This window comes from Leptodactylus fuscus, chromosome 7, assembly GCF_031893055.1.
Source record: "Leptodactylus fuscus isolate aLepFus1 chromosome 7, aLepFus1.hap2, whole genome shotgun sequence".
In the NCBI taxonomy this organism is placed as follows: domain Eukaryota; kingdom Metazoa; phylum Chordata; class Amphibia; order Anura; family Leptodactylidae; genus Leptodactylus; species Leptodactylus fuscus.
In genome coordinates this window covers 87393581-87412247 of record NC_134271.1, presented here as the reverse complement: position 1 = coordinate 87412247, position 18667 = coordinate 87393581, and the positions used below count along the sequence as shown (strand labels likewise).

The 18667-nt window shown below is 38.8% G+C and overlaps 1 pseudogene; it reads right to left on the bottom strand.

Annotated features, from left to right (window-relative positions):
* Positions 1–3758: 3758 nt before the first annotated feature.
* LOC142214471 (arginine/serine-rich coiled-coil protein 2 pseudogene) overlaps positions 3759–18667 on the bottom strand; it is an 82177-nt pseudogene continuing 67268 nt past the window's right edge.

The following is an 18667-nucleotide window of genomic DNA, read 5'->3' as shown; positions in this document are numbered from 1 at the left end:
GATGTTACATCAAAGTGAGAAAGCCAGCATTTCCTATTAACTGTTCCTGCTTTTTCCCTCATGCTGCTCGATTTCTATCTTAAAATCTACTTAATAATCTCACCACGGGGCTTTTCAGAGCTATTTAAAGCCTAGAAAAAGCTTGTTTTTCTCTATCTGCTTTTCACTATGGAGAGAGAACAAAAATCCATTTGTACTTTTGCATTATACAATCGGGGACAATTATAGGAAAAACAGTGCACAGGTAACAAAAACGCCAGAGCAACCCCAGACAGCTAATCACGGCACCGGCTTCCATATTTCAAGGCATTATTAGAGTCTGATCTGTTGCTAAGAGATACAGAGATGATGCAATATTCCCATATTTCTTATAGAGCTCTTCCTCACAGCTCATTATCAAGACTGGTGCAAAGGGAAAAAAAATGGAGCAGTTGCCCATGGCAACACATCCATTTACAGATCTAATTTTTTCCAAGAGACCTTTGCAATTTTACAAATATATCTAATTGTTTGCTAAAGGCAATTGCAGAAATTGTCAGTGAAAATGTGAGTCTCTGATCGCACCAGTAAGGTAGGATGCCATGCAAAGCCATGCCACCTATGCCACTTTAGCTGTGCTGTGTTGTTTTATGACAGTTTTATTCTTTCTTTTTCTATCATTGCTCAATTTCTTTCAATGCACAGACTTCCTGATGAATTTGTGGTAAGCTATAACTGGACCCTGGTATCTGAGAAGCCTTAGGCCCTGTTCTCATGGAGTAACGCACCACTCATTCTGACACGTAAACACGTGTCAGAGTGAGCGCTGCAAAACTTCAATGGGTGCTGTCTTAGGCGCTATACATTGAAATTAATTGGAGGCTTTTTAACCCATTGATTTCAATGTGTAGCGCGCGTAAAAAAAATCCCATTGAAGTCAATGGGATTCTGTTTTACAGCGCTCACTCTGACACATGTTTACGTGTCAGAATGAGCGGCACGGCACGGAGCCTTAAGACCCCTTAGTCACATAATAAGTAGGTGGGGTGTAGGTGGGGAGCTGTTACAGAATAATTTATTGGGGCCCTGTAACTTATGCAAATGTTCAGTCTGTTCCCTAAAAGTATTGACTTTGTAAGTTCTATTCGTCCATATCAAACTTGATAAAAAAAGACTTAGTGATAGAGGCAAGTTTGAGCCATTTTGCCAAGAGTAACTTCCACTTTATGCCTACAGGATACTGCAGGGTAAAATAAGGATCTCTGTATTTGCCCTATTTCTGACAATAGAAGATAATGTACAAGTCATTTCAACCTACTGCTAAGTTTCCAAAGTTTGGCCATGTTGATTCAGATATCCTTCACTGTAGTCCTGCTTAGTGATTCAGAGATTCTGGGGCATGATCAGCTTCTTCACCTTAGATCATTTTATAAACCTTTTTCCTTTTAGTCATCAGTAGACGAGAGCAGCAAACTGGTTTGGATCAAACCCAAACTTTCTAAAAGTCTTAGCTAGGGTTGAGCGATCGGGATCAGAAAAGATTGGATTCCGTTCAGCGATCGAGTAAATTCACGCTTGCGAATTCCAATCCCAATCTTTTTAAGGGGGATCGAGGTCGGAGGTTATTTCCCACAATGCTTTGCTACTGGCCAAGCATTGTGGGAAAAGCTAACAATGTTAGCTAGGTTCCATAGGAATGAATGGATGCAGCCGGCACACAGCCTGTGCTAGCGTCCGGCCGCTTAACCCCCTGCGTGTCGGCTGTGTCCATTCATTCTAATGGGAGACTAGCTAACATCTTCAGTAGCCAACACTTACCTGCACAGATCGCTGCTTCTCCCCGCTGTTCTCACTCCTCTTCTCGCCTCTTCTCCCCTCACTGCCCCCGCCTCCCAGGTTAGTGTTACAGACCTAGGAAGAAGGCGGGGCTTGTGGCTTAGGAGAGTGTGGGTGGGTACTGGGATGGGAGATGTGAGTGATGCTCTCACGTCTCCCCACACACAATCTTAACCCAAAACATTGGGGTCTCTTTGGACCCCAGTGTATAATGAGTGAAGGCCCAGGGAAGATGTGGCAACATAACAAACATTTATACTCACTTTTATACTCCCCCAGAGTACTCTTCTGGCCTTTTACTGACCCACCCAAGGCCCCCAGAATCATGATGTCAGTGCACTTCACCTAACCTCTGAGACCCAATCACAGGCTTCAGCAGTGACCCTAAGGTGCGTGACATCAGTCAGAGCCTGGAAGAGGGAACTACGGGACCTCTAGATACCACCAACTACTGCAAGGATGCCCAGAAATGTCCACAGTATAATAATAGCACTTCATGTCAAACAAGTTCTGCCTGAAAATGAACCAAGGCATAGAACCTCACTAATATTCATGGAAACAAATCTTGGGATAGATAAAGCCGAAAGCTCCTTCACTGCCTGTTTTGCATATATGGACACAGCCACAGCCCCCTTCCCACCAAGAAAAACTGACCAACCTCTTCCAAACATACTAGGTGGATGCTTATACTCATAAGAACAACCAAGCAACAACTATAGCATTTTTTTCTAGGTATCAGATTTTCATTTAGGTGTTACAAGCAAAATACGGCAGCATTTTAGAATGGCCACATGACACCTAGAAAGGAAACTGCTGGAGAACCTCTTATGTAGGTGTTTGGATTCTTCAGGTCATCACTGTTCCAGGAAATTACATGGTGGGGTGTCCCGACAATCATTTCCCTTTTTGTCATACAGTGGATGCTGCATCTCTTTAGTCACTTATGTTATGGTATTGTATATTATATTATATTATATTATTGCTTTATTTTTGCCTTTTTTCCCCTTTGTGTTACAGTGCCCAGGAAACTTATTGTCTGTTCATCATAGAGTCATAAACTATGACTTATATTCTTGTTCTCCTTCTTACAGAATGCTCTGCATGTTTGTTACGGACTGATCCTTTACTGGGAAGTTTGCAATGCTATAATATTAACATGTTTGATTTTTTATTATATAAAATTCTGGAATAGTTCACCATTTTTTTCCCTTAATTTTCATCTCTTATTGTCAATGTATTTAAGACCTAACTATGTTTACCAGAATTACACTATACAATTTCATAGTCCTTCCAGCTGAAGAAGTCCGCCCTATACAAGCAAGTAGAACAAAAGCAGCAAGCAAGAAATAAAATCACCTCAGGATAAATCGTGTCTGACAACGCATAAGCAAGAATGTCATGTATCGTCTGTCTGAGAGGAACGTTTACCAAGAAATACGCCAAGATAAAGGTTCATCCTTAGGGGATCTGAAAAATATGAGATAAAGTCATTTGAGTGGGAGTAGGGTTAATAATTGAGATAGTTTAGTTCCAGTTCTACAGAAATTTTAGGGGTTATCTAGTTTCGGAACAAAAAAGTTTATAAATATCTTATTAGGATCTTCTACGTTAAGAAAGGGCAGTGTTTTATTCTGGTATCAAATAACTGAGCAGAGATCCAGAACTTTAAAGAGTGTATTTCTCTCTGTAAGATTCAGCCTGCATTATGCAAGCAACCTATGGATATAATTTACAATTGTGTTTTTTAACCCCCTAGATACCGTGATCGATCACGACTGCAGCATCTAATGAGTTGTGCAATCTTATGCCCCAGATTGACCTCTTTGTGAACGGATGAAATTATATTTTTAAGTTAGCCTGGGGTCTGATCACTGGTCCTGGGTCTGCGTACTTCATATGCTTTTGGAATCATTAAGATAGTCTGTTAATCTATGCAGTTTACCTCATATTTCAGCAGACTTTGATTTGTCCCCTTAGTTCTTGCCTTCCCAAAGCATCTTCCGCTCTTTCTCTTGCTTTGCAAATCTCATGAGATTTTCTGCTGCTGGATTACAATAGGAATAGGAATGTAAATTCCAGTTTCTACCACTGCCTAGGCTTGTAATGCGGACATTTGCGCTGCACTTGCCATTTGAGGAGTCACCTGAGTTCCAGAGGCTAAGAATGCTGCTACATTTAGTACAGACCCACAATTGCGACCATTTCTTGCTGTTTTTGCTTTTCAACCATTTCTCCATATTCTCTCTAATTTTCTAGTCAGTGCTTCTTGGGCATCCATTACAATATTTCTGCCTCTAAATGAAGGGATGCTAGGACTTCAGTTACTGCGGTGTCTTCTAGGTTCCCTGAGTTTCTTCTTTTTTGCAACTCCTGTCCCAACTCTTACTCCTCTGACAGTGTCTAGACCTAGATCTTGATTTAAAGTATAGGTGCCTTTTATGATCCCTACTTGATAGGGACTTCCTTCTGTCACAGCTTTTACTTTGAAGAACTGGAATGGCTTCTCCCTCTGGTTGATCTCTTTTGTTTCCGTTCATGTCTTTCCTCTTCATTTTCAGAAGAATTTAGCTTCTCCCTCACTAAGTCTGAATGCTATTTATCGATGTCGTTGGATCTGTACTTCTTTGAGAATTTGTCTTTTGATTTATATCTTCTTGCCTCATTGTTTCTGCTTCTACTCCTGTGCTTTTTCCATCATTGGTCTTCCTTTTATGCTCCCTTGAGCGTGACCTGAATCTTGAATAATGTCTGTAAGCTCTGGGGAACTTTGATGGGTCACAATACTCCATACGTTTTTCTAATGTTGGTGACAAGCTTCCAGGTGATCCGTCATCCCATTCTGGGCCATTAGAAACAATTGTTTGTATAAAAGCGTAGTCTGCCTTCTGTCACTGACTCAGGTACCACCACAAGTGGTATATACATAGGTTTACAACTATTATACACTGCAATATATGAGTACTGCAGTGTATAATACCAAACCAGCTGTCAGATGATTTCTGGTTCAAGTCCCCTAATGGGACTAAAAAAAGGTAATATTAAAAAAAGTAAAAAAAAAAAATAAAAAATTCCAAAAGTATAACAAACTTTCCAAAAATGCCAAACTACTATATAAAAATGATTCATAATGTAAAGCAATAAAAATAACATATACTTGGGATGTCATGTACCCGATGTAGTTCACACAGTTTACATATTCACATTTTGTCATCTGTTGTGAATTCATTTCTGGAAAACTATTCAATGCAATACCGTTGGGTCTAAACGCTCAGTACACCCCTTGATACATTTCTTGAAGGGTTTAGCTTCCACAAAGGTGTCCAAAAATTAAACCATCCAAATTTGTACTGTAAAAGCCCATTAGTGCTCCTTTTTTTCTGTTCCCTGATGCAGATCCCCTGAAGAGCTGAAGGGGAAGCAGAAGCGGCTGTGGGCAGGAGCAGGGATCAGTATGTAAATCAGGCCAGTTACCTGTTGGGGTTACTCCAGCAGTTAATGGCCTATTTAAAAAAAAAAAAAATTGGACCCCCTAAGGGTGCTGCCTCATGGGTCCTTTAGCAGCCACAGTCAGCGCCCAGCAGCCGAGTAGACCCCATCAGGAGATTGGGGTCTCAGCACTTGCCTGGGTGTGCTGATGCCCGCCCTGCAGCTCTGCCTCCTCCCTATCCAAAAAGGGCTGACCATTTTCTTCCGACTTATCAAGAAGAGGAATAAGAGAATGATTATTAGAGGGAGAAATAGGTTTCTCAGCTAGAGATCAGTGTCACTGAAGATAAAGAAGACATGGTTGACAGGGAATTAAAGCTGTGCCATAAATTTCATATTGCAACAGAAGAAGAATACACAGAAGCATGACTTAAGATCACACTTGCAGCATGACGCTGCATTCACATGGAGTAACGCGCCGCTCATTCTGACACGTAAACACATGTCAGAGTGAGCGCTGTAAAACAGATCCCATTGACTTCAATGGGTGCCGTCTTACGCGCTGCACATTGAAATCAATGGGTTAAAAAGCCTCCCATTGATTTCAATGTATAGCGCGCGTAAGACGGCACCCATTGAATTCAATGGGATTCTGTTTTATAGCGGTCACTCTGATACATGTTTACGTGTCAGAATGAGCGGCGCGTTACTCTGTGTGAACACAGCATTTTTGTCAGATGAAGTATCATCCTTGTTTGACGAAAACGAGCAAATCAAGTCGTTAAAAACTCCATCTTCATTTTTAGGAAGTACAATAACCCTGTGGCTACTAGCAAATCCATCAGAAGTGGTTTTGCTGCTTTCTCCCACATTCGTATTGTTAGTACTTGCACTGGTGGATGGCAAGACAGTAGCACAAGTGTTTCCTACTCCTCCTTTAACTTGTCCGCTAAACTGATATCCTCCATTAATTTTACTGCAAGGTTTATTTAATATTTATTTATGATAATTATGATACCATGTTTCTGTTATCATTATTATGTTGTTACTATGTTTAACAAAAAACTTTTCCAAAAAATTAGTAAAGAAATCAGATTTGGCATTCAAATGGCAAGTCAAAATGGTATAATAACATGGTGCATCAGTCAGATTGGAGTGAGTGACTGCGGTTTTTATTTATTTATTTATTTGTTATTCATGTTTTTTACAAAAAATATTATTGCACAAAAATACATGAGATTTAATACTGAAAGGATTAAATAGCCAGTGAAAATTGGAGTAACACACTGTGTCACAGTAAGATTTTTGGAATGACAATGGCAGTTTTTAAGGGTTTTTTGTTTATTTTTTTTTACCGAAAATACTATTGTAAAAAAAAATATTTTTGAAATGAGATTTAGCATTGAAATTGTAACCTGACCTGAATAATTCATTGTGTCACAGTGAGACTAAATTTTTGGAGTAACAATGCTATTTCTAGTAACAAAAAAGACTATTAAAAATTGATTTGAGGTTTAGCACTGAAATAGTAACCTGGCCAATAAAAATTAGAGTAATACATACTATGTCACACTCAGATTGTATTTTTGGAGGGACAAATGCAGCTTTTCTGTATTTTGTAAAAATAATAATTTATTGCACTCAAAGGGTGACTTGGCCAGTCAAAATAATAATACTTTATGGATAGTCACAGATTATGGTGTAATACTGATGGCAAATCTGAAACTGGACAACATTGAGGGTAAATCAGACATTGTTCATTATTGTTTATTGTTAACTCTAAACCTTAACAAAATTAGATTTAGTAATGAAGTAATGAAAGGGTGGCCTGGCTAGTGTATGTGTAACACAGTGGACACTACAGTTATAGTACAGTGCAGAGCTTCTCCCTCCTACACGCCTATGATTTTTCTGTCTCTTTTTCTGATTGATTAAATCTAACGAAACTATGCTTCTCTTCTATAATTCAGAAATATTATTACAATTGTTTTTTTTTTCACTGTCACTGCTCTGAAATTACAGTGGCTGCAATGGCTGACTTCGCTTTAGGTTGTTCTTCCCTCATAAAATGGCTCTTCTTCTCCTTACACATTATTCTATATACTGATATGACATCAGAATTATAACCTCTCTACCCAACACTTATGATAGACTGATCAGTAAGCCTATCTAGATCACAGAAACAATTTGATCCTTCTTTGATCTCCTATGTCATGGTACAAGTGGTGCCAGCCATTTTAGAAATTCATCCAACACAGATCACATTGTAAACCAAAACTTTGGGTCAAAATTAGTTTATTCTGAACCAGTTTGCTTATATCTAAATGTTATTTGCATTAGTCTGTGAAGTGATCGTGTTGTGCATATAGCAGACCCCTAATAGTCTTCTGCTTAAAAAAATTAAACAGAATTAACTTGATGCCCACACGCAGTAAAAATCAGATTTAGCTCCCCATTTTATTGCCTGTGAATTAAAAAAGAACAATATAGTCATTGGTGCTTGATTTTGAAACTGTATTGTATTGTGTGTGGTTGTATTGTGCTATATAGCAGACTTTTTGGAAAGAATGTCATGTGAACCCTCTTCAATGAGAAGAGACTTGTAAATTTTCCAGACACTTACTGTAGTCTTTTGTTTTGTGGCATTAGGGGTCTGGCCCTTTAAATGTTTATCTGGGATCTACAACTTTCTAATGAACTTGTATGATCTACAAACAAGCTTTTATAACTCGCTACAATGACTATGCAGATATTACACGGAGAGCCTTGACTTGCTGAACTGTATAGTCCTGTTGATCCAAACAAGCTCCATATAATGTGGAATGCGCACTTTTCCCAGAATTACAAGCAAATTATTGTTGAAGTAGGCACTAATATTTAATGAGGTTACTGAATCTAAAATTACCCAGTGGAAGGCTATATGCGAGGATTACTCCCCAAAGAAGTAGCCAGATCTTTAATTAGTCACAATTGAGTTGTTACCTAACAGTCTTCAGACAGCAATTAATACTGTGCTTGTTATTTTAGAATTATGTAAATTATGGGATGATTTCCTTCTTTCAGGCTGATGATAGAATGCAAATAAGCAAACAGATGAGGGGATGAGTTTAGGCTTAAAATAACAGGAAAGCGACTATATCCATGATTTATAATATTAGCTGCAGTGTGATTCAGCACCATTGAGATGCAGAGTGTGTATTATGCAGCGTCCAGCAACTGACTCACAGAGGAATCTCCTTCTGGTATCAATTTTTTTCTTAAAGGGATATCCCCCTTTAGTAAAAAAAAAACCAAAACCTATGGGTAGCAAGCAGGACAGGGAGCAGGTACAAGGGCCAATATCGATTGGATGATTGGGCAACTCCAAATGTACTTAAGGGGGTTGTTCCATCTCTAGGATCCTATCTATACTGGTAGCTTATGTAAATTGAAGACGTTTCCTATGTACATTGCTTTAGAAATTCTGCTTTATGTTATGTGACCTTATTCTTCCCATTGTTTACACAGCGTTGCTATAACCACGGACCTATAGGACAAATGATGTCACTTAATCACTGCTCTTGCTAGCAGGACAACCATTCAGTTAATTGAAGTTTGCTGTTAAAGCGGAGTCTGTTATCTCTCTATCTAAACACTCATTTGCACATCTGCATATTATCTGCTCTGCATAAGAAGGGGGAGAGAAATACAAGAAGTGAGAACAACAGACTGCAGGCAAAGCTTCTGAAACACTGAGATGAGAAAACGCCTTTAATCGGGTCATTTAAGAAAGGGGAATCATTCTAGATTTGTCTTGTCTGCAGTTTAATTGGTAGGGGGACTCTATACAGGGAAAAGATTAGCAAACAGGTGGAAAATGTAGTCATATAAACAAGACATCCTGTTGCAGCTTCTTTAATAGTGTGATGGTGTTAAGCAGGTCCAGAAAGGGGCCTAATATTTCCCTATTTTTAGGTGGGTTGGATGACAGAGGATATTACAGTTCCAAAAAAGTTATCACCTTGCTTTTCTATCACCCTGAACCATAAATCTAGCTATTTATAGATTATTCAGGAAAGCTTACCCATAGCTCCCAACCTTCCTGCATTCTGCGGGACATCTCCGATTTTAGACTCCTGTCCTGCAGTCCCACAAGGATTACCAAATGTCCCGCTCTGCCCCTGAAGTATTTTTCTTGTTAACAAACTTTCACCCGATCACCAATGAGGGATTCAGGGTGGACTGCGTGGGGGTGGAAAAATGTGGGATGTAGGGTGTATTGTGTGGGTGGGGGAGAAATGTGGGGTGCTTGGGTGTACTGTGGGGGAGAGATGTGGGGTGCATTGTGTACTATCTGTATGGGGAGATGTGGGGTGCATGGGTGTACTGTGGGGTGCTTCGGTGTACTGTGGGGGGAGAGATGTGGGGTGCAGTGTGTACTGTGTGTAGAGGAAGATGTGGGGTGCATGGGTGTACAGTGAGGTGCATTGGTGTAGTGTGAGGGGAGAGATGTGGGGTACAGTGTGTACCCAACGAGTAATGGATGGGAGTAGGTGGGGTCAATTTAGAAGTGAGTGGAGCTAAATTTGCTGCAGCCAACCCACATTTTGTCCCTCTTTCTGTCCTTTAAAAGTTTGGAGGTATGGCTTACCCATTCATAAATGTACAATAAATAACCCTTCTGTCAATAGCTAATAATACTGCAGCAAAGTAATACCACCAGGGAACAAACAACTACATCTACATTCATAGTAAATGGAGAGAAGACAGGTTTAATGTTTCTTTAAGTAAAAAAGCCATATAAAGAGAAGTGGAACTTGAAAGTCTTGGGTGAAATCCAAAATTTGCACTATGGTCTTCCAACTGTAACTTACCATTCATTTTCCTGCTGCCACCTTATGTGATAATTTGGGTCTTCAGGCCCCTTCTGGCATCACCTGAAGCAAGTTTATTGCACAGACAGACCAGTTAAAACCACCCTAGGTACATTCTGGGTCAGTGAAAGGTCAATGCATTGCACCCCATGTTCACCAATGCAACAAATATGACCTCTTAATATAAAAGCTCCCTGTTATATGCTTTCTCATAATAATTACTTCCACGCAGTTTGTTCTCATTTTCAATTAGCTTGCATGATCTTAAGTAATTAGGAAGGAATTTTGTAAACCGTATTATCCAAATGGGTTTGTCTTAATGAATGAACGAAACAGATGAGGGAAACAATTGTGAACACTGAGGCTTCGTGAAGAAATGATTAACAAAGTTGAATTAAATAGGGGTCAATTTAGAATTAATTGAAACATGACCAGACTCTTGTAAGATTTACCTTCAGACGTGTTACATTTCCCGGGATGCTGTTATTGTTACATCTTAAGACTACAAATTCCAATCTCGTTTCTTCTGGACTTTAGTTTGTACATCATGAGACACAGCTTTAGGAGTATAGAGTTATCAGTTGCAGATGGGGCCATGGTTCATATCGATATAATACATGGTACTGTAGGCCAGACTGTGTTACAGATTTTACATCTGGGACTATAAACTCCACTTTACTCTGCCACAATGATTTCTTCATAAAGTAAGATCTTTTTGAATTGAACCCGTAAGAAGGCACATGGGGTCCTTGTGACTCTGTACTTAAGAACTTAGGTGCTTCGTGGGCTACCATATAATGTCTCCAGATGGCATATTATAGAATTTTCCTTCTACGGAAACAAAACTTAACATATCATCCATGGAAAGCCTTCACATAAGATCAGAGATATGTATATTATTACACTGTTATCCATATGGGCATTATATCACGTACATGATATACAGTATGATTCCATAAAGTCAATTTTGCCTTAAAGAGGACCTTTCATGAGTTGGGGCACATGCGGTTTTATATACCGCTGGAAAGCCGACAGTGCACTGAATTCAGTCTGTCAGGAATGTTCTTCTTCACAGCACTTCTTCACTCTTCTCACAGTATTCGTCCATAGACAAGTACTATCAGAAGGGGAGGGAGGCATTCCTCCCTGCTCTCACAGTATAGCAATATAGGCGCTGCTGTGAAGAAGGACGTTCCTAACTGACTGTGAAGAGTTACGGTACCGGCACCGATAGCTCTTCACCAGGGGCACAGATTGCGAAAGCTGACAGTGCTCTGAATTCAGCGCACTGTCGGCTTTCCAGAACTATATAAAACCGCCTGTGCCACAACTCATGAAAGGTCCTCTTTAAGGGCCAAAATATGTATTTCTTATCTTAGTCCACCAATGTAGCGGCTATGTTTTTTTATTTAATGTATTAATTTTTTGGAACTTTGTAAAGACATTATTTGAGTTCAAAGCTTTGCAAGTTTTTGAATCCTTTTAGGCTTTTTTCCCCTTTTCTTTTAATTGTTATGTACTGGAGTAAGTCTTTATGCTGGTGTATCAATGTATACAGGGGCGTAACTACCGTGGTAGCAGCAGTAGCGGCTGCCACAGGGCCCGGGCCATTAGGGGGCCCGGTGACTACCGCTGCGTTTTTTTTCAATAGGCAGTTACGGGCCCTATTCACTTGCCGATCCTGGCTGGGCCGGGATCGGCAAGTGACACCGCGGGCCCCACAGAGGCTATCATTATACTCGGGGGTCTTTGCAGACCCCCGAGTATAATGACCGGCGGATCGGGAGAGGTAATAAACATAAAAAACTGTTACTTACCTCTCCGCGATCCTGCCAGGCCTCCGTCCTACTGCTGTCTGACGTCTCTGACGTCACATGAACCCGGCATGCTTCCCGGTTCATGTGACGTCCGACGTCATTAAAGGAGGACGCGAGAGGAGGACAGCACAGCACAGGAGCCGGGGAACAGGTAAGAAGCAACAGTGGGGGGTTTTTTTAATGTTTTTATTCCCGATTTAGTCTCCGATTATTATACTCTGGGGTCTGAAAAGACCCCAGAGTATAATAATTGTTTATGGGTGTACACAGAGGGACACTATTGGGGTTAACACTGTGTGCAGGGGACACTATAGGGGTTAATACTGTGTGCAGGGGCCACTATAGGGGTTAACACTGTGTGTGCAGGGGACACTATAGGGGTTAACACTGTGTGTGCAGGGGACACTATAGGGGTTAACACTGTGTGTGCAGGGGACACTATAGGGGTTAACACTGTGTGCAGAGGACACTATAGGGGTTAACACTGTGTGTGCAGGGGACACTATAGGGGTTAACACTGTGTGTGCAGGGGACACTATAGGGGTTAACACTGTGTGTGCAGGGGACACTATAGGGGTTAACACTGTGTGTGCAGGGGACACTATAGGGGTTAACACTGTGTGTGCAGGGGACACTATAGGGGTTAACACTGTGTGTGCAGGGGACACTATAGGGGTTAATACTGTGTGTGCAGGGGACACTATAGGGGTTAACACTGTGTGTGCAGGGGACACTATAGGGGTTAACACTGTGTGTGCAGGGGACACTATTGGGGTTAACACTGTGTGTGCAGGGGACACTATTGGGGTTAATACTGTTTGTGCAGGGGACACTATTAGGGTTAATACTGTGTGTGCAGGGGACACTATTGGGGTTAATACTGTGTGTGCAGGGGAAACTATTGGGGTTAATACTGTGTGCAGGGGCAAGTAAGTAAGGGACATAATAGAGTGCGGAGGAGAGGGTCAGTCGAGGTCTTCGGCGTCAGTTGGGATGGGGGGGGGCCCCATGTCAAAAGTTCGCCACGGGGCCCCGCCATTCCTAGTTACGCCACTGAATGTATAGGAATGCGACTCTCATCCCGTGTGATCGCTTACTGCTTTACCTTTTTCTTTCTTTAAGTCTAAATTGAATATTTCTTCAAGGTGCTCTTACTGAACGTCAGCTATCTTTACCAGACAGAAGTATCTCAATGAAAGTTTAGTTTAACTCACATAGACAAGTTTCATTATTTATCATTTTTTTTAGTATTAGTTTTTAAATTTCAGGTGCCAGTGGTCAAAAACTGGTATCAAAGACAATTTTTTAAACCATTAGTCCTAAGCAAAGTACTGCAATATACTGTATATACAATGCTAATTCTGGGAGGATTTTTTATATTACTGTATATAGGACTAAATACATCAATATGTCTTTTTCTATTATATTGTTCAAGTACAATTGCATATTGAATGAGGACCCATGTATTATAGTTCCTATTACATTCTAAGTGGATTTTAAATGTATCAGAATTGATTATCCAGTTCTCCGTCCCATCATATATTAGTAAATTGGTTTTGGTTTTAAAACGTGCAAATGAGTTAATATTTCAATAGCTCACAGCCCATTAAGTGTAATTAGCACAAAATCTTTGCAGATGGCAAATTGAGGAATTAAGTCATTAGGAAGTCAGTCAAAGAACTCCACAAGATCAGTGAGAGGGAATATTTCTCAGCTGTTAAAAAGAATGGATTTTTAATGCTGCTCTAGCATTGAATATATTTGAAGGTCCATTAGTTCCATATCTCGAGACACTAAAATAGAAAGATTTCCACTTTCACTTAAGTGTGTATTGTGATGCACTAATTCAATGTAAATGGTTCTTGTAAAGGTCAAACACCGAAGATCGCAGATACATACAGTACAAAGTGAGCTATTAACTATTACTATAAGAAAAAGTTATGTATCGCTTAACCTTATTACAGTAAAGGAATAAAGTAATTAAAATTAGATACTATACTGAAATAATAATGATAATACATTTTATTTATATAGCACCTACAAATTCCCCAACACTTTACAAAATGTAGGGTTCAAGTACAAATTAAAAAATAATCGTGCTCGCAAGAGCTTACAATCTATAAGGTAAATGGGGTGACACAAGTGGTAGCAGGGGTGTCATCGGAGGTAGCATTGCTTATACAGTGATCAGACATTTTTTGTGATAGAGGTTACCACCCTCTGTTCACGTGCTGCGGCGCTGGAGGCGGGTGCAGTTTGGTTCTTGGATTAAAGTTTTTGGTCGCACTGTGTGAACTCTTCTCTAGTTCTGTGATTGCATTTGCACCACACCCGTCTTCTGCCAATGTTGCCTCTGTCCATTAAGTGGTTAATTTGTCTTACCTGTGATTGACAGCCCTGCCTTCCTGTCAACTCCATGGGCGGATTCTTCCTCCCTATTTAGCCTTGGTTCCCATTCACACCAGTGCTTGCTATTACCGTGTGCGTACTTGCTCTTTACTGTCCCTGTTTTGCTTACACTATTATCCTTGACCTTTGGCTTTCCCTACTGACTATTCTTTGGACTCCGTTTTGGCACTGCATCGCTCAACTGTTATTGACCCTTGGCTAGCTGACCTCCCATTTTTGTTATTCGTCTTGTCTGCGTTTTGTGTTTCACCTATTCAGGGAGGGACTGTCTTCGTGGTTGTCGCCTATTAGCTAGAATAGGGTCTGGCAATAGGAAGGGAAAGTTGGGGGCTTCAGCTTAGGGCTCACTGACTCCTGTGCCCCGTCCCAGGGTTTAAACAGTTACTGGGAAATGCTGTCCTAGCAATGCCCTTACACTTTGTGTGTCCTTTATTAAATTATTAACCCTTTCCCAACATCCGCCGTATTAGTATGACAGGTGTTGAAAGATGGCAGCCACTTGGGAGCTGGGTGGCCGCCATAGCCGCCAGAGGTCTGCTGTTTTATACAGCAGACACTCTCTATGTAGCCTACAATAGAAATTATGTTTTTTTGCCATACATTGTATGGCATTGCATTAGTGATCAAACCCCCTGGGGCTAAAGACCCCTAGGAGGTCTAATAAATGCATTTTAAAAATAAAAAATTAATAAAAGTAATTTCAAAGTTCAAATAATTTCCCCTTTCCCTAGAACACATATATAAGTACTTAAATACTGTTAAACACATACAAATCAGGTATACCTGTATCTGAACACCCAGTATACAAATCTCTAAAAATACAGTCCCAAAGAGAAAGTGGCACTATCGTTTTAAATTTTTGCAATTTTTGCACAACATATTCATGAATGCGGTCTAAAATTCATCTTCAGAGCGGTGCTCAACATCCAAAAAAGACCAACAAAGCAGAACTTTCCTTTTATTGAAACATAGTGATTAAAACAATACCGGGAGGGAGAAGTGACATACAAAGGTGTGGGCAATGACCATTTCGCACCAACACAGCTGCTTTCTCAAGCCTGGTATGTGTCCTTTCTTCTTCATAAAAATCTATAAAAAATATTTTTCCAGTACGGTAAACTCCCTAGCAGGAAAAAACCCAAAGGTGCCAAACTGCTGTTTTTTCACTGTTTTGCCTCTGATAAAAATTTGAATAAAAAGTGATGAAAGCAATAGCAATTCCCCAAAATGGTATAACTAAAAGAACACTTGGTCCTGCAAAATGGGACACCCTATGCATCCCCGCACACAGAAGTGTATAAAAGCTCCGGTACACAGAATACGGCGACTTTTAGAAAAAAAATGATAAAGATTTGGATTTTTGTTAAGGGTTTAAAATGTAAATAAAACCATAGAAATTTGGTATCATCCAAATTGTACCGAAACATCGAATACAGATTACATGTCACTTTGGCTGCACAGTGAAAGCCTTAAAAAAAGCCCATAAGAAAGTTGCACAAATGCAGTTTTTCTTCAAAACCACCCCATTTTGAATTTTTTTCCAGCTTCTCAGTTCATTTTGCAGAATAATAAATGGCGACATCATGAAGAAAACTTGTCCTGCAAACATTAAGACCTCATATGGCTCTGAGAGCGGAAAAATAAAGAGGTTATAGGGTTTGGAAGGAGGAGGAGTCAAAAACAAAAATCCAAAAATGCCCACAGCGTGAAGGGGTTAAATATAAATGTTACTTAATACATGTTAATAAAACTGAATAACTACATAGTGTGTGTGTATATATAAATATATATATATATATATATATATATATATATATATGATTTTTATGTAAAATCTTAAATTATTGAATATGCAAATACATATTAAAATAACTACAATTAGTATAAAAGTAGAATATATTAGCTTAGTAAACAAACATTAAATTATTCAAATAATTTCTATATAATTCTATATTTAATTTAATAGATTATTAAGTACGGTAATGCATTTGTGTATCCATATTGAGATTACAAATGATTGGATCTGAAATCACAGAATGGACAAAACAAAATGACTATAAAGTAAATTAAAAAATTTAATGAATAGCAATATAACTAAATTAAATAGAACATATATATATATATATATATATATATATATATATATATATATATATATATAAAGAATATATGTATGTATATATATATATATATATATATTATATATATATATATATATATATATATATATATATTCTTAATACAGAGAAAAGCCTTATTTTGTAAGACAAGAAAGAAAAGTTAAGAATCAAATACATTTTATACATTTTAAAAGATCGAAATGTGAAGGTTTTTTAAACTACGGTTTTGTATACATGCATTACCCCATTTTCACATGAAGAAAGATAAAATATAAAATTGCAATTACGTAAGATATTACCAAGAGGGACTCTTTAACCTTGCGTTTCTTGCTCTTCTTTCATTTAGTTGGTAAAGGACTATTTAACTTACTTAGATTTTCTTGTCTAACAGCTGGCTCCATAGAACATAAACTTTGAAGTCATTGAAAAGCATAATGTAGCTTTATATGTCTAATTTACAAAAACAAAGTATGATTTTAATCTTAGATAATACAAGGCATGGAATATAAGCCCACATAAATCAATAAATACTGTTAACTTTACACAAGGGAGTGGTGGGAAATTTATACAACCAATTATCATGTTATTGCAGAGGAACAAAGTCATATTGTATCAAAAATAAACAACTTTTAAGAATTAATTACAATTATGGCTTTCCTAGCATATTCTTTTTATTCTCTTCTATTGTACCCATTAGTACCAAAAGCAGGCAAACCAAGCGACTCCACTCCACTAGCACTAGAAATATAAATCTGGTAATGCAGGATGCAGAGATCATCATTTTTATAACGGGGGGTTACTGAGCTCCCAAAGTCATAATGTTTTCAATGCCTTGATAATATAGCTGTACAAGAGCTTGCTTTCTGAGTGACAAGCTGTATTTTTTAATGGCACTATATTGGAAAACATATAATGTAGTGAAATATATATATATATATATTTTTTTTTTTTTTGGGGGGGGGGACACATGGAAATAAAACTGCAATTTCACAAAAAGCAGTATAAGTAAATTTGCTGACCCATTATTATGGGGATTATCTATTACTACTTTTGTGAAAAAAATGTAAAAAATGTTTTTACGTTCCCATAAATTTTTACATTTTCCATTGACTGAGCAGTGTGATAGTTTTTTGAAAGGTGAACTGTAGATTTTAATGGTACCGTTTTGGAATGCATGTACTGTATGAGAATGAAAAGGTTAATTTAATGGTTCAATTTCAGTCTTTCACTTCAGTATTCTAAGTTTCAACATATCACATCATGGTGTATGACAATTTTAGCTTCCTTGAGAGACAGAGAGAGAGAAAGGGAAATAGACCTCACTTAAGCGACTACTCATATATCCTTGCTTATTATCACTTGTTCACATTGTTGATTCCTGCTGTGTTATCACTTCTTGGACTGTTGGCAAAGATAAAGTGAAGTTACTGGTGTGTCTGCATCCTTGATCCCCACTAGCCTAGAACCCACCATTGGGGTTGAGCGATCAGGATCGGAAAAGATTGGATTACGATTGGCAGTCGAGTAAATTTTACAATCGCGATCCGAATTCCGATCCCGATCTTTTCCAGCAGGATGGAAGTCAGAGGTTATCTCAAAATCGGATCAACACTATTCATGTATATATCTTGAATAGGGTTGAGCGATCGGGATCGGGAAAGATCGGATCCCGATCGGCAATCGAGCAAATTTCACGATCGGCTGGAAAATGATCGGAAATTGGATTTTAAAATCGATCCTGAGATCTCAAGATTGGCTCAACCATACCCACCATAAAACACCAAAGAACAGAAATTCTGACATTGTGTTTTAGTTTTGTTTATTTCAGCATTCACTGTGACGGATGTGGGTCATTACAGATGCAAGGATACCAATTATGTATAGTTTTTCATGTTTTTATTTTTTCCAATACTAAATGCCTTAATAAAGATAAATGTTTTTCGTCTGTCTATCTAATAGCAACTTCTAAGCACTCTTTCATTGTTTCAGGAGGGAAGGGGACACCACTAAGGTAACAAGGGGATCCAGAAACTTCTGTCCAATAACATAGATTCCGCAGTTGCTATTGACTATGGTTTCTAACAGAATTAGCTTTAATCCCAGCCATTGCAAAATGCATTAGTTGTATGTTACAGGTAACATCTGTTCTTGAAGGTGTAGGTTTCACCATGCTTACAGTATACATACAGTATATTGCAAACTAAGATAACTCCTTGGCAACAACTGG